This window comes from Macrobrachium nipponense, chromosome 43 (genome assembly GCF_015104395.2).
Source record: "Macrobrachium nipponense isolate FS-2020 chromosome 43, ASM1510439v2, whole genome shotgun sequence".
NCBI classification, from domain to species: Eukaryota; Metazoa; Arthropoda; class Malacostraca; order Decapoda; family Palaemonidae; genus Macrobrachium; species Macrobrachium nipponense.
The window spans coordinates 46,385,196-46,412,695 of record NC_061104.1 but is presented as its reverse complement, the minus strand read 5'-3'; positions in this window follow the sequence as shown (position 1 = coordinate 46,412,695).

Below are 27,500 nucleotides of genomic sequence, written 5' to 3'. Positions count from 1 at the left end.
TTCTCAAGTTCTCAGCTCTTTTTTTTGAGCTCCAACTGCAAAAAAATTGAAGGAATCACGAAATCACCTTGCCGTGGTCAGGTCGGCAAGGTAACCTCGTCGTGATTACGGTGTCGCGGGTTCGTTTCCCGCTGCCGGACATCATGATTTCTTCAAATTTCTTTGAAAGTTGGATCTCAAGGCTTTGTAGGGACATGCGTATCCACAAAAGAGCAAAGAATTTGAGAAATTAAAGAGGGCCTTGTGGCTATGACAATTTCGCATGTATCTGGTAAAAATAAAAAAACGACCGGTAGATTCTACATATATATATGTGTGTGTGTATAACTGAATCACGAAGTTAGGAATGTGATAAATCCATAAAGATATATTGCCACGAAGTTTAACTCCTTCGTTTATTTTTCCTTCCTTCGTGGCATATATCTTTATATATATATATGATATATATATATATATATATATATATAATATATATATATATATCTTTTATATATATATATATATATGTATATATATATATATATATATATATATATATATATATATCCATATATATGATTCCCCCGCCCCGCCCCCTGTCTTATTTACTGTCTTATTTTCAACTGAGTTATTTTCGTAGTGAGATTTCCCGCTGTGATTTATCACCATTATTTATATTGTCTTTAGTCTATTTTTTTACATTTCTATCTTATTTCTTCTTTTTTATTTTATTATACTTCTATCCCTTTGATGTATTTTTCTTTACTTTTATGAATATTTTATCCTGTCCTGTCTGGTCAGATGGAGACCTTTATGTTTGAACTTTGCATAACTTGTACGTAAATCAGAGTGGTGGTAATACTCTCTCTCTCTCTCTCTCTCTCTCTCTCTCTCTCTCTCTCTCCTGCACCGTCAAACTTGCATGCCTATAACCCCGAAGTTGTTAATTGAAATTGGACATTTGACGCCCTACCTATTTGCAAAAGCTTTTCCTCACTACTCACCCCACAGTGAGAAGTTTTTTTTTTTTTTTTTTTTTTTTTTTTTTTTTTTTTTTTTTGAGTGGTCGACATTTTTTTATGCATACTCCAAGGCTAATATTGTTGGGTCAGTGGGTGGAGGGGGTACCTATTTAAGGTGTGACTGGGTAGTTTTAGTTTTGTATAAATGCAAACTATTAAAATGGCTATTTGTCTGCCCGTCCGCACTTCTTCTGTCCGCCCTTAGATCTTAAATACTACTGAGGCTAGAGGGCTGCAAATTGGTATGCTGATCATCCACCCTCCAATCATCAAACATGCGAAATTGCAGCCCTCTAACCTCGATAGTTTTAATTTTATTTAACAAGATTAAGTGAGCCATTTTCGTGCGTCCGTCAACGATATAGGTGCCATAAACGCAGGCCGCCATCAGGCCGTGGCTGAGAGTTCATGGGCGTGGCTGAGAGTTTCATGGTCCGTGGCTGAGAGTCTCATACTGCATCACACGCTGTACGGAAAACTCGATTTCTTCGGAGCTTTTTTGTTTTTGGTGGTCGACACTTTCATCCCTACCCATTACGAATGTTGTCGTAGGACGAGCGGTCGGGTCGGTGACTGAAGGGGGTACCCCATGAGGGTGTAACTTGGTTGTGGGTTTTTTTTTTTTTTTTTTTGGTGGTGGGGGGAGGGAAGGGGGCGGTACCTACATCTTTGGCACTTGGAGTGAGAGACTGGTGTATTTGCACCTCCAGTTAAGCAAATGGGGCTGTGGCACTCGAAGCTTCGGTCTCCTTCTCTCCCTCCGATGTTGACTGAATTTATTTTCCGGTTATTTTTGCAGGAGACGAGAGAGAGAGAGAGAGAGAGAGAGAGAGAGAGAGAGAGTTCGATTCCCACTTTTTTTCATTACTATTCCTCGCGTCTTTCTCTGCTGGTCCTTTACTCCTTATTCTTTATTCTTCTCCCGGACATTATTCTAAAAATTGCATCTAGGTAGTAGTCTGTTCTTTGAAAATTGCTTAAAAAAAATGAATTGCCTTTAAACTCTACCCCCGTAGATGGGTAGTGTTGTCAGTGCACCTCATGCGGTGCACTGTAGGCATTACTCAAGGATCTTTGCAGGGTCCCTTCTTTAGGCCCCTACCTGTAACCCCTTTCGTTCCTTTTACTGCACCTACGTTCATATTCCCTTTCTTCCATCCTGCTATCCACCCTCTCCTAACAATTGTTTCATAATACAACTGCTTTGAGGTTTTCCTCCTGTTACACCTATCAATTTCCTCATATGACCTATATGTCGCAGCGCTTGGCATCAGGCCTAAATTCTGTAATTTATTTCATTCTTTTAAGATCTATGTTTAGATTTGCCGTCTTCCAATCCGAGGTCAGCCTCTCTCATCACTGACCTTGCGCAGAGAGGTCAGATCAGAACCTAAGCCTCACGTAAGTAGGGGGTGTGCTATCTCGACCCTCTTTTATATTACTGTCTTTTTTTTTTTTTTTTTGCTGTATGGTTGGACTAGTACTAAAAATAGTGATAGTATACCTAGTCACCTTCTTCTGATAATCAGCCATTTACATGATACTAATATAATAATGATAATAATAATTATAATAGTATCCTCCCTCTGATGCTCTTTCATATAGGCAAATAAAATAATAATGATAATACTAATAATAGTTTCATGGGCCGAGGCTGAGAGTCTCATACAGCCATTATACGCCGTACAGAAAACTCTATTGCGCAGAAGACCCTTCTGCTCAGTTTTTACCTGTTTAGAGTGATTCAGCATAGTTGTTGTTAGTTTATAATGAAATATTCAGTTTCTTTTCCAAGCCATTATACGCTGTACAGAAAACTCTATTGCGCAGAAGACCCTTCTGCTCAGTTTTTACTTGTTAAGAATGATTCTGCATAGTTGCTGTTAGTTTATAATGAAATATTCAGTGTCTTTAATTTCATTATACTTGGGTTTTGACTGATATCCTTCTGGTATAATGCATTATCATGAGACTCTGCATCCACAGGCGCATCATCTCCAATGTAGTAAAGAGATCTCTCCCCGTATTTACAAAGTCCACGAAATCTTTTATTTTTTTTAAACGCGGAATATTCTCATCTCAGGAAATTCTCTCATCTGATGAGGCTGTTGGTTGGGATAATAAGAGAACAAACATCAGACATTGAAGACCCAAGTTCCCGCGAGAGATTCGTCGCAAAAAAAGAAAAAAAAAAAAGAGCAAGGAAGGGAGACATTGCATTCCTGAAAGAAAATCGTTAAGATTGGCAAACAGTTTTCTTCCGAATTTTTTCTTAAAATAAGATATTATTATTAATATTAATACTATTAACATTATTATTATTATTATTATTATTATTATTATTATTATTATTATTATTATTATTATTATTATTATTATTATTATTATTATTATTATTATTATTATTAAAAATTCCTCATAGTAGCACGAGTCTTCAAATGGAGAAACAAAATCCACAGTTATGTAAATGTACATATATTTAAGTTTAAAACAGAAAAGAGATAGCTTTCGGGAATCTGTAACGGTTCCCCTTATCAATCTCTAGATTGATAAGGGGGAACCGTACAGATTCCCGAAGCTATCTCTTTTCTGTTTTAAACTTAAATATATGTACATTTACATAACTGTGGATTTGTTTCTCCATTATTATTATTATTATTATTCAGAAGATGAACCCTATTCATATGGAACAAGCCCACCTCAGGGGCCACAGACTTGAATTTATTCATCCAAAGAATAAGTTGTTCATTTGCTAGTAACGATATTATTATTATTTTTTTTTGTTTTTTTTTTTTTTTTTGCTCTTTCACAGTCCTCCAATTCGACTGGGTGGTATTTATAGTGTGGGGTTCCGGGTTGCATCCTGCCTCCTTAGGAGTCCATCACTTTTCTTACTATGTGCGCCGTTTCTAGGATCACACTCTTCTGCATGAGTCCTGGAGCTACTTCTGCCTCTAGTTTTTCTAGATTCCTTTTCAGGGATCTTGGGATCGTGCCTAGTGCTCCATGGAATTACGGGTACGATTTCCACTGGCATATCCCATATTCTTCTTATTTCTATTTTCAGATCTTGATACTTATCCACTTTTTCCCTTTCTTTCTCTTCAACTCTGGTGTCCCCATGGTATTGCGACATCAATGAGTGATACTTTCTTCTTGACTTTGTCAATCAACGTCACGTCTGGTCTATTTGCAACGTATACACCCTATCCGTTCTGATACCATAGTCCCAAGAGGATCTTTGCCTAATCGTTTTTTCTATCACCCTCTGGTTGGTGCTCGTACCACTATTACTGCAAGGTAGCTGATGTTTCTTGCACAGGGCTCCAGTCGAGGGCTTTTGCCACTGAATCACTGGTTCTGTGCAAGTGCCGGGCATTCGCTTGCTATGTGGTTTTTTTTTTCATTTTTTTCGTATTGCACTTCCTACATATGGGAGAGATGTTATTTCCGTCTATCGTTCTTTGAATATATCTGGTTCTTAGGGCCTGATCTTGTGCTGCTGTTATCATTCCTTCAGTTTCCTTCTTTAGCTCTCCCCTCTGTAGCCATTGCCATGTGCCATCACTGGCTAGTTCTTTAATCTGTCTCATGTATTGTCCGTGCATTGGTTTGTTGTGCCAGTCCTCTGTTCTGTCTGTCATTCTCCTGTCTCTGTAGATTTTCTGGGTCTTCGTCTACTTTTATTAGTCCTTCTTCCCATGCACTCTTTAGCCACTCGTCTTCACTGGTTTTCAGATATTGCCCCAGTGCTCTGTTTTCGATGTTGACGCAGTCCTCTATACTTAGTAGTCCTCTCCCTCCTTCCTTTCGTGTTATGTATAGTCTGTCCGTATTGCTCTTGGGTGTAGTGCTTTGTGTCGTGTCATATGTTTTCTGGTTTTCTGATCTAAGCTGCGGAGTTCTGCTTCGTCCATTCCACTATTCCTGCGCTTTGTACTGATACTGGCACTGCCATGTGTTTATGGCTTTTATCATATTTCCGGCGTTGAGTTTTGACTTGAGTATCGCCTTGAGTCTCTGCATATATTCTTTCCTGATCGTGTCCTTCATCTCTTGGTGTTTTATATCCCCTCCTTCCATTATTCCCAGGTATTTGTATCCTGTCTCATCTATGTGTTTGATGTTGCTCCCATCTGGTAGCTTTATCCCTTCAGTTCTCGTTACTTTGCCTTTTTGTATGTTGACTAAGGCGCATTTTTCTATTCCAAACTCCATCCTGATGTCCCCAGATACAATTCTTACAGTCTGGATTAGGGTATCTATTTCCTTGATGCTCTTACCATACAGCTTGATGTCGTCCATGAACATCAGATGGTTAATTCTGTTGCCTCTTTTCTTGAGTTGGTACCCGGCATCCATCTTCTGTAGTACTTTTGTCATGGGAATCATGGCTACTACGAAGAGTAGTGGGGACAGTGAGTCGCCCTGGAAGATCCCTCTCCTGATATTAACCTCTGCTAGTCTTATTCCAGAGCTTGTAAGTATTGTGTTCCAGTTGCGCATTGTATTTTTGAGGAAGCTGATGGTGTTTTACCTCTGCCCCATATATTTTCAAGCATTCTATTAGCCATGTGTGTGGTATCATGTCGAAGGCTTTCTTATAGTCTATCCATGCCATGCTTAGGTTGGTTTTCCTTCTCCTACTCTTCTTCATTACCATTATTATTATTATTTTTATTATTATTATTATTATTATTATTATTATTATTATATTCAGAAAATGAACCCTATACATATGGAACAAGCTGACCAAAGGGGTCTCTGACTTGAAATGTATTCTTCCAGAGTTTTACTAAGGTGTGCATTTTTGTTAGTAAACGGTATTTATTATTATTATTATCATATTATTATTTTTCTCATAGTCATCCTATTCGACTGGGTGGATTTAAGTGTGGGGTTACGGGTTGCATCCTGCCTCCTCAGGAGTCCATCACTTTCCTAACTATGTACACTGTTTTCTAGTAGCACACTCTTCTACATGAGTCCTATGGCTACTTCAGCATCTAGTTTTTTCAAGGTTCCTTTTCAGGGATCTTGGGATCGTGCCTCCTAGTGTTCCTATGATTATGGGTACAATTTCCACTGGCATATCCCATATACTTCTTATTTCTATTTTCATGTCTTGATACTTATAATTTTTGTCCCTTTCTTTCGCATCTACTCTGATGTCCCATGGTATTTGGCACGTATCACCCTATTTTGTTCTGATACCGTAGTCCCAGAAGATCTTTGCTTGATCGCTTTCTATCACTCTCTTAGGTGTCTTTGTATCACTACTACTGCAAGCTAGCTGGTATGTCTTGCACAAGGCTCCAGTAAAGTTGCTACTGAATCATGCCTCTTTTTGTACTGGTTCTGCGCAAGCGCTGAACATTCGTCTGCTATGTGGTTTTATGGTCTCGCTTTTCATGTGGTACTTCATGCATAATGGTGAGATGTTATTTCCATCTATCGTTCTTTGAACATATCTGATTCTTAGGGCCTGATATTGTGCCGCTGTTAACATTCCATCTTGAATTCTCTCCTCTGTAGCCAGTTCTTTTATCTGTCTCATGTGCTGTTCATGCATTGGTTTTTTGCGCCATTCCTCCGTTTTCTTGGTCATTCTCCTGTCTCTGTATATTTGTTGGTCTTCGTCTACTTTTATCAGTCCTTCTTCCCATGCACTCCTTAGCCACTCGTCTTCACCGGTTTTCAGATATTGCCCCACTGCTCTGCTGTCGATTATTTGACGCGGTCCTATATGCATATTAGTCCTCTCCCTCCTTCCTTTCGTATTTTTGTAATAGCCTGTCTGTATTTGTTCTTGGGTGTAGTGCTTTTGTGTCTTGGCATGTGTTTTTCTAGTTTTCTGGTCAAAGCTGCTGAGTTCGAGCCCCTCGTCCCACTCGACTACTTTATGCTGTATTATTATTATTATTATTATTATTATTATTATTATTATTATTATTATTATTGGAGAAACAAATCCACTGTTTTATGTAAATGTACATATATTTAAATTTAAAACTTTACCGATAGCTTTCGGGAATCTCTTCGGTTCCCCTTATCAATCTGAGATTGATTAGGGGAACCGAACAGATTCCCGAAAGCTATCCTTAGTTTCAAATTTAGATATATGTACATTTACATCACTGTGGATTTGTCCCTCCATTTTGGAGACTCGTGCTACTATGAGGATTTTATTATTATTTTTATTATTAATATTATTATTATTATTATATTATTATTATTATTATTATTATTTTATTATTATTATTATTATTATTATTATTATTATTATTATTCAAAAGATGAACCCTATTCATATGGCACAAGCCGACCAAAGGGGCTACTGACTTGAAATGGAATCTTCCAAAGAATATTAAGGCCTTCGTTCGACAGAATTAACAGAAGGTATTGGGAAATACATAAAGAGGAGATCACTTATTAGAAAAACAGATGATCCTTCTGCGGTAATTTAGTTCTAAAATGAAGAGGTAATTCCAGGGAAGGATTCTCATGTGCAAATGAGTTACTTCAGTTTGAGGGATTTCATATCAAAGTAGCCTGTGGTTCTCTAGGGAAGAAATTCCTCTAAGATATGTAGTGATATAGATAGATGTAATCTACCGAAGAAAAATTCTCTCTAAAATGAAAGGGTTTTTTATTGAAAAAAAAAAAAACAAAACTCAAAATCAAATATCATACATATAAAAATGTTAGTTTGTGCCATATATATATTATATATATTATATATATATATATATAGATATATATACATATATATATATATATATATATTGTATATATTATATTTACACACATACATATATGTGTGATATATATATATATATATATATATATATATATATATATATATATATATATATGTATGTATAGGACAAATCCGTAGACACTTTTCTATTTTTATCTTCTCTGTTTTTTTTCCCTCGTTCTCCCTAGTTCTATCTGTTAGGAAAGCCACTAGCACTATCGTCAATTACAACGGCTCTTACCGCCTTCCGAGTTAGAGTGGAGTGTTTGAACGAGTCTAACCCTTTGGTGCTAGCGAGCGAGCCGCGTGCCCTGTTTACAAATGGAACCGACCAAAGTGGGATGAAAAATGGAAGGCAAGAAAAGGAGAAGGGGGGAAGAAAAAAAAAAAGGACGGCGGGAGAGAGTTTTCTTTAGCGCGTTGGATCCAATTTACTTTGGCCACGATCGGAAAGGAATGGGGAATGATGCTTTGATTATAGGAGGTCCCTGTTTGCATACCACTACACTCATGGGAGGAGAGATATCACGGGCCGCCTCCATGGAAAGGCAGGGAATGGAAAGGGTTCTCCACTTCTTCTTCTTCTTTTTCTTCTTCTTCTTCTTCGCGTCCTCCTCTCTTTCCCGCCGAGAGTTTCTTTCCAAGCCAAGTCTTTTCCCGCAAGTAAATCCCGCCTGGGATTTCTCTAACCACCAAGATCTCCCGCCCAAGGATTTCTTTCCCCGCCAAGATCTCAGCCAGGGATTTCTTTTCCTGCCAAGATCTCCCACCTGGGATTTTTCTAACCGCCAAGATCTCCCGTCACGACCCCCCCGATTTCTCTTCCCGCCAGATCTCCCACCTGGGATTTCTCTAACCCGCCAAGATCTACCGCCTGGGATTTCTTGGTTTTCCCATCAATATCTACCGTCAGGGATTTCTCGTCCCTCCAAAATCTCACGCAAGGAATGTCTCTTCCCGCCAAGATCTCCTCCCAGGAATTTTTTTCGCGCCAAAATCTATCCGAGGATTCTTCTCACCAGTAGTGTTGGAGATAGCGTGTTTTGTTGGAGATGTTTGCACAGTCCCAGTCATAAAGGAAATGTTTGAAGCAAGTGGTGGTGGTGGTGGTGTCGGTCTATAAAGGAAGTTTACTGCGAAAAAAACTGGTTCACAGAGCTTATTTGTATTTTGGTTTTTTTAGGTCGTTGCAGAGCGAGGAAGTGAGGGCTCCCTCTGGCTCCGCTTCAGAACTTCCGGGATAAAACGTAACTCATCTTTCCTCGTCTTTCCTTCGCTTCGCTTGAAGCGTTCCGGGCATCGGTCCACACTATCGCCCAGCTCTATATCATTGCGTCGATAAAGTTGTCTCGGTATTAAAACTTTGTTATTTCCGGGCAATTCATTCCTTTTTCACCCCGTCGGTCTAGCGGTGAAGTATTCGACGGCTTTGCGTTTCAGGAGCGCTCGTTGATGGAAATATAGCAAATAAAATATTGTAAATGGGGGTCCAACAATAGGCCATTTATGATTATTTTAAACTTTTGGCGTTTTTGTATGACAATGATAATGGAGAAATAGATCCACAGTTATGGATTGAGTACATATATTTTTTTAAATAAATCTCCACAGAGAGCTTACGGGAATCCGTTCGATTCCTCTTTTCAGTTGAAAATGGGGATCGAGCACATTCCCGAAAACTCTCTGTAGAGACATACTCTTTGATATATGTGCCTATACATAACTGCGAATTTTTTCTCCATTTGAAGACTCGTACCACTACGAGCATTTTTTTAAATAATAATAATAGTTCTTGTTATAACTAAAACACGAAAACGTTAGCCTACTACATTATAAAGACTTGAGGTAGTATCTGCTAAACCTTCCCAAAAGCAAATAGAACCAGAGAAATGATTAACTGTTTGCTGCGTGAGTTCTTAAAACTGATGGATATCTCGCATAAACCCCCGCATAAAAAACAAAAATTCTCGTTGGAAATGTGGACTGTACCAACGATTTTTCATTTGGTTACAAAATCCCTGCAGAGGAAGGCGCTGCATTTCTCATGCGGTCTGAGTAATGCTTTGGAAAAAAAAAAGTACTTAATGCTTTTGTCGCCTTGAAATTTTTCAGTCGCAACGCGAGACTTACCGCACGTTTGTGGGGAGAGCGTTTGTTTAATGGTGCGGAGTAATTTCGCATTCCCTAGAGTGACGGGCCCCGGGGGCCTGGGCATAAGGAAAAGAATTGTTACGTTCTTTTGTTGAATCGTGAAAAGAAGTGTAATAAGTTCAGCAAATAGTTCTGTTAGGTTGGTTTTTGAAATCGTACAAAAATTCTTTCTGCATTTCCCCTGACCTCTTGCTTCTTCCAAATGGACACCGAGTTCTTTTGAAGCTTGAACGTCAAGTCAGTGGCCCCTGTGGTGGTGGCCTTGTTCCTTATGAATAGGGTTCATCTTCTGAATAGTAATAGTAAAATGCTGTTTGTTAGTTCCATGCTTTACCAGTCATAGGATTTCTTGTGACAAAAACTAATAAAAAGAAGTCGTCTTAGGGTATCCGTTACATCGAGGGCCTTACAGAATGGTCAAAGGGTAAAATCATATTCTGCTTGATCACTAACATTGCTACAGATACTGTAAAGCAACAGAGTCTCTCTCTCTCTCTCTCTCTCTCCCTTACTTCTAGAAGTACCATTTCCCATTTCGAAATCTATTTGCCATATACGGAAGTACCATAATCACCAAAGTCGAAAGTCTCCTCTCTTCTCTCTCTCTACTCTCTCTTCCTCACTCTCTCTCTCTCTCTCTCTCTCTCATATACCCTGCGTAGCAATATGAGATTCGCTATAACAAAATCTTCAACTGCATATATTTGTAAAATTAAAAATCTTATTTACAAACGCAAGCAGTTGCAAACTGACTCGATTATTGCCTGCTTTATAGACGGGACAGGTACGCTGTTATTGAAATGATCAACTGAGAGTCGTATTCCTCCTCTGGCGGCGCAGCACAGCACAGCACAGCACAGCACAGCACAGCACAGCAGCTGCAGTGGTCATTGACGCCGCCGAGATAAAGTTATACTGAGGGACCAAGTGCCTTTGTTAGTGGCTGTTAGTATTCAGATGCCAACATGGACCCTGAACTCTCAAGTTTTTATGGCGTAGAGGAGGAGGAGGAGGAGGAGGAGGAGGAGGGTGAAGTGGGCTTCCTAAATAAAGGGTCGTAGGGAGTCCCGTCAGCCATTCATTCATTCATTCACCCAGGTGATAAAACCTTCCAATTCCTTAATGAGAGTCTCTCTCTCTCTCTCTCTCTCTCTCTCTCTCTCTCTCTCTCTCGTCGGTGCTTAATCATACACTCTTTCTCTCTTAGCACGTCAAAGTGTATACCATTTACTTACACACACACAAACTCTCTCTCTCTCTCTCTCTCTCGTCGGTGGTTTATCATTACTCTTTCTCTGTCATGTCTAAATATCCATCATACACTTACACTATCTCTCTCTCTCTCTCTCTCTCAACACAAACGTCCCTTTGTCTCTCTTGTCATGATTTACTTAACTAACAGTAAAGTGGTCTCTTTATGCCACTTTTAGCGGTGTGAAGCTGCAGCACCACCACCCCTCCCCTCCCCCACTCCACCCCCCCCCCCCCCTCTCTCTCTCAATCGGTCCACGCCCCCACCACATACCCCTCCCTCTACCAACCCCCTTACCCCGCCCCCGCCACTGAATAAACTTCATTTGCAAGGGATTAAAAGTTTGGCCAGAGGCCCTTCGGGAAAAGTTTCTCAAGTGGGTCGTATAGTGGAGTAAACGACACTGAGGCCACGACCTGAGCACCTCGTATCTCTCAGGGGACGCGATGATGCGCCGGAATCCTTCGCAGCCCCCCCCCCCCCCCCCCTAATTTTTTTTTTTTTTTTTTTTTTTTTCCAAGGGGCCTCCTGCGGCCGCTTCTTCATGTCTCTTAAGCCCACTTGAATGGACTCCTCCTCCTCATTCCCTTTTCCCCTCCGTTTCTCCCTGCCATACCCTTCCCATTCCCACTCATTCCCATTCCCTCTCCCCTCCCTTCCATTCTATTCCAATTCCTTTTCATTACCATTTCAATTCCAATTTCCAGTCCCATTCCATCCCCATTCCCTGTTTTCCCCTCCCTTTCCCATTCTTTATTTCAAATTATTCCTTTTTCATTACCATTTCATTCCAATCCCATTCCCATCCAGTCCTACTCCATTCCAATTCCCGTTCCATTACCATTCCCATTCCATTCCCTTCTCCTCCTCCCACATTCATTCCCTTCTCCCTCCCTTCCCATTCCATACCCATTCCTTTCCTATTCCCATTCCGTTACCTTTCCTTTCCCTTCCTGCTGCTATTCTTGCTCGAGAAATTATTGGTTAATGAAACTTGTATGAATGTGAACAAGGCTTGATCCGACCTCCAGCTTACTCTTGACGCGTGCAAGATTCTCCCCTCACGCATTAGATGCAAAACATTATATTTCTAACGTTCAATGTAAACTAAACATACTAAAATCTAGTCAAATAGACCCTTGTTTCACCAAAGAAAATTAAAATAAATTCGCTGTATTTTATTAGAAATCATTTTTCTGTACCTTTTAACAAGCACATTATTTTTTTATTTTTTTGTTTTACATTTCTTTTATTCTAATGAATAAATCTTAAATATCCGAAAATTCCCGTATCTCTAACTCAACGCGAAAACACTTTTTCAGACCTTTTTAGGCTCTTTCATAGACCTTTTCTACCCCCCCAAACAAGAGCAACAACAACAACAAAGTACTTTGTAAGGCTTACTCCCCGAGTAAGCAATAAATAAAAAAATTACTTAACTCTGGAATTTTTTTTAAATAATGGTTTTCCTCTCTGACACCTGTTGAATATTTTCCTTATAAAAATTAGTTGTTCTGTTCTGGCGCACCTTTTGTAGATCTGTTACTTCCTACAAAATAATTCTGACATTCATTATCATGCATAGAATTATGCAGCAATCTATGGCATGATTTTATGGATGAGAGAGAAATACTTTATAAATAGATATACACTTCAAAAGTAAAAAATTTTTTCATTTATATTCTCACATTGATGTTTTGTGAAAGATGATACTTGAGTGTTGTTGAATTCAAACAAAAGGACGGTATTTGTAGTATATGTTCCTGGAAGGAAAATACTGTAAGTAGTTGGAGATTATTTGCATTTGCAGATTAGCAATTTGTGGTGAAGAATGTCAAGCTTTTAGTTTAATAAACAAATTTTTAATAAGAATTTCACCCTTAGCGCATAACAAGTAAAGGGTGAAAGAGATAAATGATCAAGACTCTCTCTCTCTCTCTCTCTCTCTCTCTCTCTCTCTCTCTCTCTGGGATCCCATATTTGCAAGATTGAGTGTAATTAAGAAATTAAAAGCAAAATTCTTCTCTCTCTCCTCTCTCTCTCTCTCTCTCTCTCTCTCTCTCTCTCTCTCTCTCTGGGATCCCATATTTGCAAGATTGAGTGTAAATGAGAGGGAAAAACGCAAAATTCTCTCTCTCTCTCTCTCTCTCTCTCTCTCTCTCTCTCTCTCTCTCTCTCATGTGAGCAACACATGGCACTTCGTATTGTGAACTTTTGGCATATATGAATACCACATCGATGACCATCCTTGGAATGTCACAAGAGAAGTTTAAACATTAAACAACCTTGATTTCTTTTCGGTAAAAAAAAAAATACTATTTGGATATGAATCGCTTCAGCGTTCCAATTTTCTTGGCATTTTGAATATTTTGACAAAAAAAAAAAAAAACTGCATTTAGCCTTCGTAACAGCAACAGCAATAAAAGTAAAGTTTTATTGGAATGCCTTCGTCTTCAGTTTCGGGTAAGAGAAATAGAAGGATAATGAAAGAAAAATGAATATTTGAAAAAACTGCTTTCGTCCACCTAAGATTTCGTTTCGAAAACAACAAGGGTTAGGTTCCTGCCTTGATTAATGCTCCTGTATCAGGTGAGAGAGAGAGAGAGAGAGAGAGAGAGAGAGAGAGAGAGAGAGAGAGAGATTGGATTATTTTTTCGACCTGGTTCCTTATTTCTTCGTCTTCTTTTTCTTCTTCTTCTTCTGGATTCCGGATGTTCTGCTGTTCCGAAAATATGACAAAAGAGGGATAAATAGAAGACGAGAAAATGTACGGATTGTTTACGTCTCTCTCTCTCTCTCTCTCTCTCAATCTATCTCTCTCTGGGCATCTCTCTCTCTCTCTCTCAGACACATTTCGTCTTTCAGCATACTTATCGTTCTGTCAGGCCGTAAAAGCTCTTTCTGATAATAAAATACGATTTGTATTTCTGTAAAATCATGTCGCCTGCACCACATTTTCCAACACTTGGAGTTGTCTTCTCACAATTTATTTATTTATTTATTTATTTATTCATTTATTTATTTTTTGGGATTTTAAAAGAAGCAATCGACTTTTTATTTAACCATTTAATATTTAATAGAAAATTGTCTGCTCACAATTTATTGTTTTTTTTTTCACATTTTAAAAGAAGGCGTGGATTTTTCATTTAACTATCAAATATTTAATTTAAAAAAATTGTTGCATGATGGATTGACGCCTTATTTGCTTGTGAAGTATGTAAATGAATTTGGATACAAACAAATAAGAAATACGCCGAAGTTTCCTCGGCACAGCCGAGTTTTCTGTGCAGCGTATAATGCTGTACGAAATTCTCAGACGCAGACCATGAAAATCTCAGCCGGGGCCCATGAAACTTTCATTCACGGTCTGGTGGTGGCCGGTGTTGTTGGCATTTATAGCAGTGCCAGACACACAATCATGGCAAACTTTATCCTTAAATAGAATAAAAACTACCGAGGCTAGAGGGCTGCAATTTGGTATATTAGATACTGGAGGGTGGATGATCAACATACGAAGTGGCAACCCTCAAGCATCAGTAGATTTTAAAATTAGGAGAGTTTTGCTTAACCTAAGATGCCATACTCGAGTTTTGTGGACCTGTCATGTACACCACTGTGAAGTGTGAACCTCTGTTTCTAAAGCAGTTATTTTACTTCACGTCCTGGAATATTTCTTGTGTTCTAAATTTGTAAATAACTCTAGGAATTCGGAAACAAAAAATACCAACAATTACAGTGTTCACAATCTTTATGCGTTTCGCTTTTCCTGACAAAAAATAAAAAAGAAAACATTACTTTAAGCCTTGGTCTTGTTTCAATTAAGAAAAAAAAAACAGAAAAAAGCGTCTATCGCGAAAGATGCACTTTGGAAAAAACATAACGTAATCCCTATAAGATTTTGTTTCGGAGGGAAGAGAAAAAGATTCCCGTCTTGATTAAAAGCTCCAGCATCTGGGGAGAGAGAGAGAGAGAGAGAGAGAGAGAGAGAGAGGAGAGAGGAGAGAGAGATTGATTGGAAAGGTAAGTTTTGATTATTTCCGTCCAACGTATCTCCTCCTTTCTGGATTTCTTTGAATCGGCAATAATTGAGAGTCGGGCATCTCTCTCTCTCTCTCTCTCTCTCTCTCTCTCTCTCTCTCTCTTTCCGTTCGCATGCATTTTTATTTCCATGAATTCGTGATTTTCGTCGATACTGGAGCTTAAATTATATCTAATTTTTCTCTCAAGAATTCTTAAGCTTCTTTAAATAGGAAAATCAAGGGTAACTATATATATTACAATGTATATATACGTATATATTATATGTATAATACATACATTATATATATATATATATATATATATATATATATATTATATATATATACAATATATATATATATATATATATATATATATATATATATATATATACACGTACTTAGATAGCCACATAAAAGGTGATAAATTGAAGACCAGGTACCAAGCGCTTTCTGCATTGCCTACACTTCTTCATGGTACAAACTACAAAGTAAAATAAGTGAATAGAGGTATAAACAAAAAAACTTCACAAAACAAAGATCAAAAGCCATTAACAAGCAAACCATCATTACGAATTGTCACTACCAAACAAGTAAGAATACTTTTAAAAGTGCTTAAGAACTGAAACTGCAGTTAGTATAACAGGCTGTTGCTAAAAAGTGACATTTTTGTATTTCCCTATAATTCTATAATCTTACTATAATGGGCGTTATGTCTGCCCGTCCGTTTGTCATTCAATCACGGCCAAACGGCTGGTCCGATGGGTATGAAACATGGCAGGGTTGTAATGGTGACCCCTAAGATGGTTTATAATGGGGTTTCATCCTACCTTCCCGCCCTATCCAAAGAGGGTGGGGGTGAGAAGGGATACCTTGAAACGGAGATGGTTCTGCTCGTGAAACGGGGCTGGTTATGCCCGTAGACTTAGTTATTTTACGAATTTATCATACATAATTTCTGTAAACATATATTTGCTAATAAAAAATCACAGTAGATGCATGTGACTTCATTAAATAAGCGAATACCAAACGGAAAATGATAGTCCAGAAACCAGAGCGCTTTCGTCTTTACTAAGACATTGTCAAGGAGCTAATGAACTACAAATTGGAGAGAAAGGTCTCAGGTACACAACAAGATCAAGAATACCAGATGGTTAAGTGTCAAAAGGGTACAAATTAAAAGAGATAGACCGTGTGATATCCGACAATCCTGGATTATCTCTTTTAATTTTTGCCCTTTTGACAATTAACCATCTGGTATTCTTGATCTTATGGTGTACGTGAGACCTTTCTCTCCAATTGTATTTCATTAGCTCCTTGACAATGTCTTAGTAAAGACGAAAGCGCTTGGATTTCTGACTATCATTTTCCTGTGGTATTCGCTTATATTTGCTAGTTTTTATAAATAAGGCAACTATCTAATATAAGAAGACCTGAACTCAGATTCATAAGTTTATTGTTAAGATGCTTCATAAAGGCAGATTCATTGATGTTTCTTTTTACAATATAGTTACAAAATTACATCAGATATTAATGTGGCTATCTACGTACTATATTTGTCACGTGCTGTTTGGGGACTTTTGTTGATGGTATATATATATATATATAGATATATATATATATATATATATTATATATATATATTCACGTCATATCACATTACCGTGATTCATATACATATATCGAACTACAAATGTTCTTTAATATCTAATTCGCTCTACCGGGAATTAATATATTTTCATATATGTTTAACCGAGGGGGAATTTATTGAGCGATAATAGAATTGCTGACCGTCAGGCGCGAACCATCTACCTCTCAATTCCAGGACTGGCAGTGAAGCCTGAGCCAAACCCGCCCACCGGTTGGCTCCAAGGCTTCACTGCCAGTCCTGGAATTGAGGAGGTAGATGGTTCGCGCCTGACGGTCAGCAATTCTATTATCGCTCAATAAATTCCCCCTCGGTTAAACATATATGAAAATAAAATTAGTTAAATTCCCGGGTAGAGCGAATTAGATATTAAAGGACATTTGTAGTTCGATATATATATATATATATATATATATAATATATATATATATATATATATTTATATATATATATATATACATATATATATATATACAAATGTCCTTCAATATCCAATTCTCTAGACCTCGGAAATTAATATATTTTCATATATTGTTAGCCGAAGAGGAATCTTTTAGTTTATAATAATTTCGTCCTCTCGTGGATTCGAACCAGCGCACAGAGGAGAAATCAGGACTCCAGTGATATTATCGACACGGGAATGTCAGTGAAGTCCTGATCACTCCACGAGAGGACGATAATTATCATCAACTAAAAAATTCCCCTTCGTTTAACATATATGAAAAGATATTAATTCCGAGGTAGAGCGAATTGGATATTAAAGGACATTAATTTGTAGCTTAATGCATATATATATATATATATATATATATATATATATATATATATATATATATATATAGTGATGACCGAGACGGGAGGAATGGTCAAGTTCCACAAAGAATACCTCTGTTGACCTAAGTAGGGAAACATGTATCCTGGTTGTTACTCGACTGTTGCGTCGTCGCTAGGGTGGAGAGACGCGGGGGGGGGGAGGTGGGGGGGGGAAGGCAAGGACGCCAGAAATAAGGGTTTATTGTTCTGTCAAATATTTCACCTTTAAAACTACATATGAAAGGGTAAATAGTGTATTTTATAAGACTGACTCTCTCTCTCTCTCTCTCTCTCTCTCTCTAGTTTGAATAATTCCTCGGTTACTGTATTGTATTGACGATTTTTAGGGGGGGGACGTCTCTCTCTCTCTCTCGCTCTCTCCTCCTCTCTCTCTCTCTTCCTCTTCTCTCTCTCGTTTGAATATTTCCTGTTACTGTAATGATTTCTCTCTCTCTCTCTAAGTTAGTTTATCAAGTGTAATACTGTAAATCAGAACAAGATGCAGTAAGTTCCAACTGCGGGAAGAGATGGCGTAATTTAGCGTGTGTTAGCAGATTCGCAATACGATGAGGTAGCAGAAAGGGAACTGGCATTTCTCATTATGAAATCAGCAACAGTCCTAACCAAAAAGAACAAAAAGCATTTTATAGATATATTAGAAGGATATAATCCTTCAAACTGGAACAAATCTAATGAAAACATCTTGAAAATAATTGAAGAAGTTCCAAATAAAATCCAAGTGGTCAAGAGACTCATAAAGAAAATATACATAAACAACATATTCCGACAAAGAAAAAATGATAAGGTGAATCTTGTGAATATCCTAATTGACGCATTAGGAAAAAGAATGCCAAAAGCATGCAAACTGTGTAGGTTTGGTATAGCATAGTCAATCCACAAAACCTAATCAGAAAATGTGCTGCATGCAACATTCCGACCCATCCACAGTGTGCTGAGGTAATACAAGATATGAGAAAAGATACAAGAATTTTTGGTTCAACATGTCTATCATGGATAGACAATGTTATTAAATCAAGATTGAATGTACAAATAGTTGAGGATGAGAAGAAGAGAAGAGGAAGAAGAAGAAGAAGAAGAGGAAAACGGAAGAGAAGTAAACAAAAATGAAATGACAGAAAAAAATAAGGAAAACAAAGAACAAGATAAAACTATGGATGCAGAGATACTCATTGATACTACATATGAGGCAATAAAGCAGCATACCTATGAAGAAATAAATTACGATATGGCAACAGAAAAGCAAAATCCCGAAGAGGCTCTACCCAGATCTACACAATGACTGGGAAAGAGGAAAAAATAGACAAGAAAGACAAAATCTGCAACCTTTTGAAAAGAGGGAATTGCAGATTTGGAGAAAGATGTACTACAAACATCCTAAGGTATGTCACAACAATGAAATATATGGTAAATGTGCATACCTAGATGGATATGGGGATGATTGCAGAGATCTGCATCCAAAAATATGCAAAACCCTAAAAGAAGGAAAAGGATGTAAGTTCGACAAAAATGTAAATATATGCCCCTGTAGCCATGAATCATATTCAAATAAATAACCAACCAAGTAATAAAATCCAAAATAAGAAAGAAACAAATAAAGAGAGAAATCAAGAATATCAGGTAAAAGAGAAAAGCAAACCACCAATGAGATAGCAGAGATGTCAGCAAAAAATTTAACAATGCATCAGCTCCAAAATTCTACTCAAGGGATAATAACTGTATTTATTATGCAAGAGGATATTGCAGAAACGGAGGAAAATTGCAAAGATTGCAGATTCAGACACAAAATGAATAATTATGATGAAGGAAGATCAAATATATGGAAAAGTTGGATTTTTTAATGTCAGAATTTCTGGAAATGAATAAAACAACATACCAGAACAGGAAAGAGACATGGGAAAATCCTTATTACTACCAATATTAAATGGAAGGAGAAAACACGCAAACCATCATAGTGGATGAATGCGCAGGGTTTAGTTACGAGTAACTCAGAATAGAGTACTTAGAAGAACTAACCCAAATTGAAAAGAAAATAGATATAATGAATATAAGTGAAACCTGGTATTTCCCAGAGATGCTGGGAATGATGATCAAATAAAAGGGTTCCAAACTTATAGATCAGATAGAAAAATAGGAATCAAAGGGGAACCGCAATATATGGGAAAGACAAAAAACAAGGAAAAATATATGAAATATATAACTCAGATGTGGAACTAATAGCGGTAAGAATTTGAATCTGAAAAATAATGAACATAGTAAATATAAGACCTCCTAATACTAAAGAGTTTGACTTAATAATTGAAAAATTGGATGATATATGTAGAAATCACAAGGGACTGGGACCTATTCTCCTATTCTGGTGACTTAACTTCCTTTCGTAGAATTTGCGAAGGAAAGAACCGAATAGGAGATTTGCTGGATGTGTACAATTGTGGTTAAATTGTAACGCTATAATAATAGGAGATTGTGGATGTACTTATACATATAAAAAAGAGAGTAATAGTAGTGCAGAAGATAAGAGGCAATTCGAAAAGCTATTAGATATGCTACTAGAATACAACATTCAACAAATAAATCACCTGCCAACAAGAAAGGAAAATACTTTAGACCTAGTATTTGTGAACGAGATGAATTATGTGAAAGAAATAATAGTTTATAATGCGAGTATTTCAGACCATAATGTCATAGAATTAACAGTTCATTCCAAAGCAAGTGAAAACAGAGATAAGCAAGAAATGAAAAAGTGGGAAGGATATGGAAAATACAACTTCTACAGTAAAAATATAAAATGGTCAGAAATAAATGAAGAATTAAACAAAGATTGGGATAACATTTTCGTAAGCGATGACATAAGAGTAAATACGGAGATATTATATAAAATATTAGAGAAAATAGTGGATAAAAAATATACCGAAGAAGAAAAGTAAACATCATTCATGCATACCAAGAGACAGAAGGATCTTGTTCCAGAAAATCAGAAAGTGGAAAAAAGGTCTTGCAAAAGAAAAAAAATGCCATGGAAAGTTATAGAACTAAAAAGTAAGATAGAAAATGCAGAACAAAAGATTATACAATCAAAAGAAAATGAAAAACGGGAATTGGAAGAAAAAGCCCTATTAAATATATCAAGCAAAACCCAAACTATTATACTCATATGCGAAGAAGATGAATAAAAGAAGAATAGAAATAGGCCCTCTGAGAATTGAAGGGAGATTAACGAATGAAAAAAAGGAAATTTGCAACATACTGGCAGAACGATATAAGAGAGAATTCACCCCTAGAATAGATAATGAAGATAATCATATAGAAGTAAGGGACGAAAATAGGGAATATTTAGCTGACATAGAAATTAATGAAGGCTGATATGTGTGGCAGGCAAATTAACTGAAATTAAAAATGGAGCTGCGGCAGGGCCTGATGAATCCCTGCTATTTTGTTAAAGAAAGTAGTTCATTCTATCGCAAAGCCACTTGCAATATTATTAAGACAAAGTGTAGATACAGGCAAGATTTATGATGAGCACAAATTAGCATATATCACCCCTACTTTCAAAAGTGGATCAAGACTTGAGGCAAGTAATTATAGGCCTGTGAGTCTAACATCACATATTATGAAAGTGTATGAAAGGGTAAAGAAGAAAAATATTATGAAACATTTTAATAAAAAAAATAATTTGTTTAATATAGGACAACACGGTTTTCGTACCCGGAAAAAGTACACAAACCCAACTGTTAGTCCACCGTGAGAACATATTCAAAATATGAAAAGCGGAAATGAAACAGATGTGGTATATCTAGACTTTGCAAAAGCTTTTGACAAAGTAGACCATAATATATTAGCAAAGAAAATTAGAAAACACAATATCGTAGATAAAATAGGGAAGATGGTTAAAAGAATTTTTACACAACAGAAAACAGATAGTTATTGCAAACGATGAGAAATCGGATGAAACCAAGGTAATATCCGGTGTGCCACAAGGTACGGTGTTAGCTGCAATACTGTTTGTTATTATGATTGAAGACATAGACAGTAATGTTAAGGATTCGGGGGTAGTGGTAGTGCGTAGTATTTTTTCGCTGATGACACAAGAATAAGTAGAGAAATTACTTGTGATGAGATTAGGAACGCTCTACAAAGAGACCTTAACAAAGTATATGATTGGCAGAGGAAAATAGGTTGGTATTTAACTCTGATAAATTTGAATCAATAAATTATGGAGACAGAGAAGGAAAGCTATATGCATATAGGGGACCTAATAATGAGACAATCACAAATAAGGAAGCAGTTAAAGACCTTGGTGTGATGATGAATAGGAACATGTATGCAATGATCAATAGCAATTCTTTTGGCAAAAGTAAAGCAAAAATGGGAATGAATGTTGTTACTGCACCTTCAAACAACAAAGGAAAAAGCTGAAACACATGATTATGCTTTATAAAACATATGTTCGTAGTCCACTTGAATATTGCAATATGATATGGTACCCACACTATCAAAAAGATATTGCACAAATAAATAGAGAGTACAAAGGTCCTTTACAGCTAGAATAGAAGAAGTTAAGGACCTTGACTACTGGGAAAGACTACAATCAAGAAATTTATATAGTCTAGAGAGAGAAACGCTACATGATAATTCAGGCATGGAAACAGATAGAAGGAATAACAGAAAATATCATGGAACTAAAAATATCAGAAAGGAGCAAGCAGAGGTAGATTAATAGTGCCCAAAACAATACCAGGAAAAATAAGGAAAGCACACAGGACATTAATCCACTACAACACCAGCATCGATAATGCAGCGTCTATTCAATGCGTTGCCAGCTCATCTGAGGAATATATCAGGAGTGAGCGTAGATGTGTTTAAGAATAAGCTCGACAAATATCTAAACTGCATCCCAGACCATCCAAGATTGGAAGATGCAAAATATACCGGAAGATGTACTAGCAACTCTCTGGTAGACATTAGAGGTGCCTCACACTGAGGGACCTGGGGCAACCCGAACGAACTGTAAGGTCTGTAAGGTAAGGTCTCTCTCTCTCTCTCCTCTCTCTCTCTCTCTCTCTCTCTCGTTTGAATAGTTCCTGTTACTGTAATGAATTCTCTCTCTCTCTCTCTCTCTCCTCTCTCTCTCTCTCTCTCTCTCTCTCGTTTGAATATTTCCTCAGTTACTGTATTGAATTATCTCTCTCTCTCTCTCTCTCTCTCTCTCTCTCTCTCTCTCTCTCGTAAATTTCACTCAGTATTTTGTTGATGTTTTCAGGTAGCGAGAATTTTGGTGCCCATCAGAATTCAATGCGATTTTCAAATTTATGATATCATGTTTTCTGGGAAAACCTTTTGCAACTTTCTTCGAAATATTCCACCTTTCTAAATTGACTCAATTTTGCAACTGAAGATTCATCTCGTTTAGTTTCTTTACTTGATGATGAATGGTGACTTGATATTTTTGCCGTCCAGTGATGTTTCACGAACTGACAATTTTCATAGTAAAAATTATGATCTTAGGAATATTAAGTCTTGTGGTCTTATTTAATCTTAAAATGAGGACAATTAATATTATTCAGTATGAAGCTCCTTATTATTTTTATAAATAATTATATCACTTAAAGTACTCTTAACTGCAAATCGAAATTTTACTGGAATTATCCAGACACAAAAACAAACTACCCCGTAGGGGGTTAGCGCCGTCAGTGCGCTTCCTGCGGTGCACTGTACGCATTACTTTAGGATTCTTTACAGCGTCCCTTCGGCCCTTGGCTGCAGCCCCTTTCATTCCTTTTACTGTACCTCCGCTCATGTTCTCTTTCTTCCACCTTACTCTCCACCCGCTCTTGATACACCTTTCAAACCTTCTTACTGTCATTTTCACTTTCAGCGCTGAATGACCTCATAGGTCCCAGTGCTTGACCTAAATTCTATATTCTGGTACATAAAAACAAAAAAGCGTAGATGGCATAACTGACCTCACTTATCGTGACTTACATGAATGTCCAATTATCCTTTTTTTAGAAATATGCGGCTCTGAAATATACGTAGCTCTTCGGATATTTCCATCCGAGGGGGAAGCCCCAATAATGCATATTTGATTCGTAACATGAAATATGCAGTCCGCGCATCTCCCAGCTTTTAGTTTGTAAGTTACTAAGCGTTTCCTAAAACCACAGGCTTGGATTTTAAATATCTATGTAATTGAATGTTTGGCTCTGTAATATTTTTTTCAGCTGTTATGTATGTATGTATATAAAAAGCCCATTAAAATGCTGGTTTAACGCTAAGGACTATATTTCTACGGACTGACTTCCACCGAAATATAGTCCTTAGCTTTAAACCAGAGTGTTTTAATGGGCCTTTTATACTTGAGACGTATCCTGTTATAACAGAAGAATTTATTTACAAGTATGTATGTGTGTATATGTGTATATGTATCTAATAATATATATAAAGTTTTTTATTTCGTGATTTAAAATCACAAGAATACATATACATATATATATATATATAATATATATATATATATATTATATATATATATATATATATGTATGTATGTATGTATGTATGTATGTATATATATATAATATGTTTATATAAAATGCACATAGTGTTGCACACGATTTAAAAATTGCCAACTGCGCAGTGCTACAGCAAGGAAAATATATCAACTGACAGTCAATTATTTATCCTCCACCACTGTTATAGTGTTTACGCAATAATAAATGAATAAACCCGTGTACATGGGCTTATGTGTGTGTGAGTGTGTACGCTTTCCCTGTGTCGCGCGAGATTTAATCGCCGATGGCTAATCTCTCCGACGCGAAGCATTTGTTGCGAGTGAATATGTTGCAACACCATGCAATTTCATTCTTTTTATTGCGTATACTAGATATCCTCCACAATGCTTATCTAGTATACAGATTCATTCTTTTATTGCGTTTACTAGATGCACTATGACAGCAATGGAGGATAAATCATTGATTGATGTTAATTAGATATATTTTATGAGGCTGCAGCACAGAGCAATTGGTGATACGGGGAAGTAATGGTTGCATGGGCTTCCAAAGTGACCTTTGATAGTGGGTCATAGCGACCTCTATATTAGACAGGGTGTCCATAAAGTCCCAGTACCATTACAAGTATTTATTGCTCAGAAACCATATAACGTACAGTAATGCAGTTTTTAGTTAGAATGAAGTGCTTTTAGTGTAAACGTCGGGAAATTGTAACATTCTACAAAAAGCTGCATTACTCTATTTCATATAGTTTCTGAGCAATAAATAGTTGTAATGGTACTGGGACTTTATGGACACCATGTAGTTTAGGTCGTGATCATAAATATCTGATGAACTGGGGAACGAACCCAGATTCACACTGACTTCTGTAGTAGTTTCTGCAGGATTGAACGACATTATTTTCTAATCAAAATTAAGACAGAGAATTGAGAAGTATAGTTAAATCTTGCTACAAAGTTTCCTGTTATTCTTGAATAGATTTTAGACTAAAGATTTTAGTCACTTAAAATTAGCCGCGTCTATGGAAATGTTTTCAGTGTTGTTGATTATTCACCTAAATTTACATAGGAATTCGCAATGTAATTTTTTTCAATTGAACTGTTGTGATGAATTGAAAAGTTTATGGTCAGAAATAGATATTTGGGTTTTTTTGAAGTTTTATTTTTTGGTATAGCAAATACGGCATTCTTAAACGAAATGAAATGCTTATAATGAGATTGAATTGGTGCGTGTGTTTGTATATATATATATATATATATATATATATATATATATATATATATATATATATATATATATATATATATATATTATTCACAGGTTAGGCTTTAAGTTTTAGCACGTTTCCAAATCTTTCTCTACTTTGATATACTGAAGGGATAGTAATTGTCATTTACTATTGCTACTGTTATAGTTTTAGTTTTCTGTGAAACAAAACTGTTGAGGAGGCTGTTTGTCTGTCCGTCCGCACTTTTTCTGCCCAGCCTCAGATCTTAAAAACCACTGTGGCTAGAGTGCTGAAAATTGGCATGTTGATCATCCACCCTCCAGTCATCAAACATATCAAATTTCAGCCATCTAGCCCCAGTACTTTTTGTTTCATTTAAGGTTAAAGTTTCCCATGATCTTGCATCTGGCAACGATTTAAAACGGGCTACCACAGAGCCGTGGTTAAAGTTTCATGGGCCGCGGCTCATACAGCATTATACCCAGACCACCGGAAGATAGATCTATTTTCGACGGCCTTGATTATACGCTGTACAGGAAACTCGATCGCGCCGAGGAAACTTCTGCGCATTTATAACGTGTTTCTTACTGGTAAAGCTCAAACGTTTCTTATATCTGATATGATCACGAAGTAACTCCGTACCGTAAAATGAATTTAATATTAGACAGGTGCTACAGTCAAGGGCGAAAACAGGAGTATCATATCTCCAGGAAAGACTGAAATCAACAAATAGGATTTATTTTCCGCGAAGCTTCTTGAAAACGTTAATTACTCCAAAGCTGTGTGCTTGTCGATCATTTTAAAACTCTTTTTAAAACTCTCCGGCCTATTTTGTCCTCGATGCCCGAATTAGAACTTTATTCGGAGGCTTTGTGTTTCCTCTCAGAGAGAGAGAGAGAGAGAGAGAGAGAGAGAGAAGGAAGAAAGGAGGAGGAGGAGACCTGTCATCTCGAAAAATGCGCATTACTGGAAAAGTAAACTTCATCCGCGAGAGATTTTGTTTCAAAGGGAATGGAGAAGGTTTCCAGTCTTGATTAAAGGCTCCAGCACATCAGCGGAGAGAGAGAGAGAGAGAGAGAGAGAGAGAGAGAGAGAGAGAGAGAGAGAGAGTTGGAATGTTCAGGTTGGGTTATTTTCTCTTATTTTCTCTTCTACCTCTGTTCATCTTTTGGTTTCCTCTGGCGCCTTGAGATGAGAGAAAAACCCCCACCCGTTTTACGCCCCACACCCCCCTTTTCCCTCCAACCCCCACCCCCAACCCCCAAACAAAAAATCCCCCCCCCATTAAATTTTTCACTTTTTTCTCTTTTTCCGTCAAGGTCTCAGGTAGGGACCTCTTCTTATAATTTGATGATGCATCGAAAATATGACAAAAGGTTAAGAGCAGAGAGAGAGAGAGAGAGAGAGAGAGAGAGAGAGAGAGAGAGAGAAGTACAGTTTCTTATCGTATGTTGGCTGTTCATCTAAGGCACCATTTCTGTTCTGAGGTCTATGCTTTTGAATCTGTTATTTTACGCTATTAATAGTGAATGAGAGTAAGAGACTCTCTCTCTCTCTCTCTCTCACCCCCTCGGCGAAACTCCCCCCTCCCCCTTTATTTTTATATCTCATAATATTAATTTGCATCCTCACCAGCGGAGCTTTTAACCAAAGGGTATTGTGTCTCATTAATGACCCGAAGAGCGCAGGAAACGAATCCTTTACGCAACAGGTTAATTAGATGTTAATGAGGCAACAGACACAAAAGATTAGTGGCTAAGAAGGCGCTGACCTTTCCGCATGCGGCGGCGGGCGTGTCTGCGGGATATTGCTCATAACAGGATTTCAGGTATATCTATGTGGGTGTGTATATATATTAGCTGACCAACATGGCGTGTCCTGGGATAACTCTGATTATTTATATATATATATATATATATATATATATATATATATATATATATATATATATGTGTGTGTGTGTGTGTGTGTGTGTGTGTGTGTGTGTGTACGATTATATGATAAGTGGCAGTAAATTAGTAAATTAATGTCCAACATTGATTTTGGATTGTTATTGATTCAAGTTGATCATGATTTGTGTTTTAATCCAAAGGAATCTTTT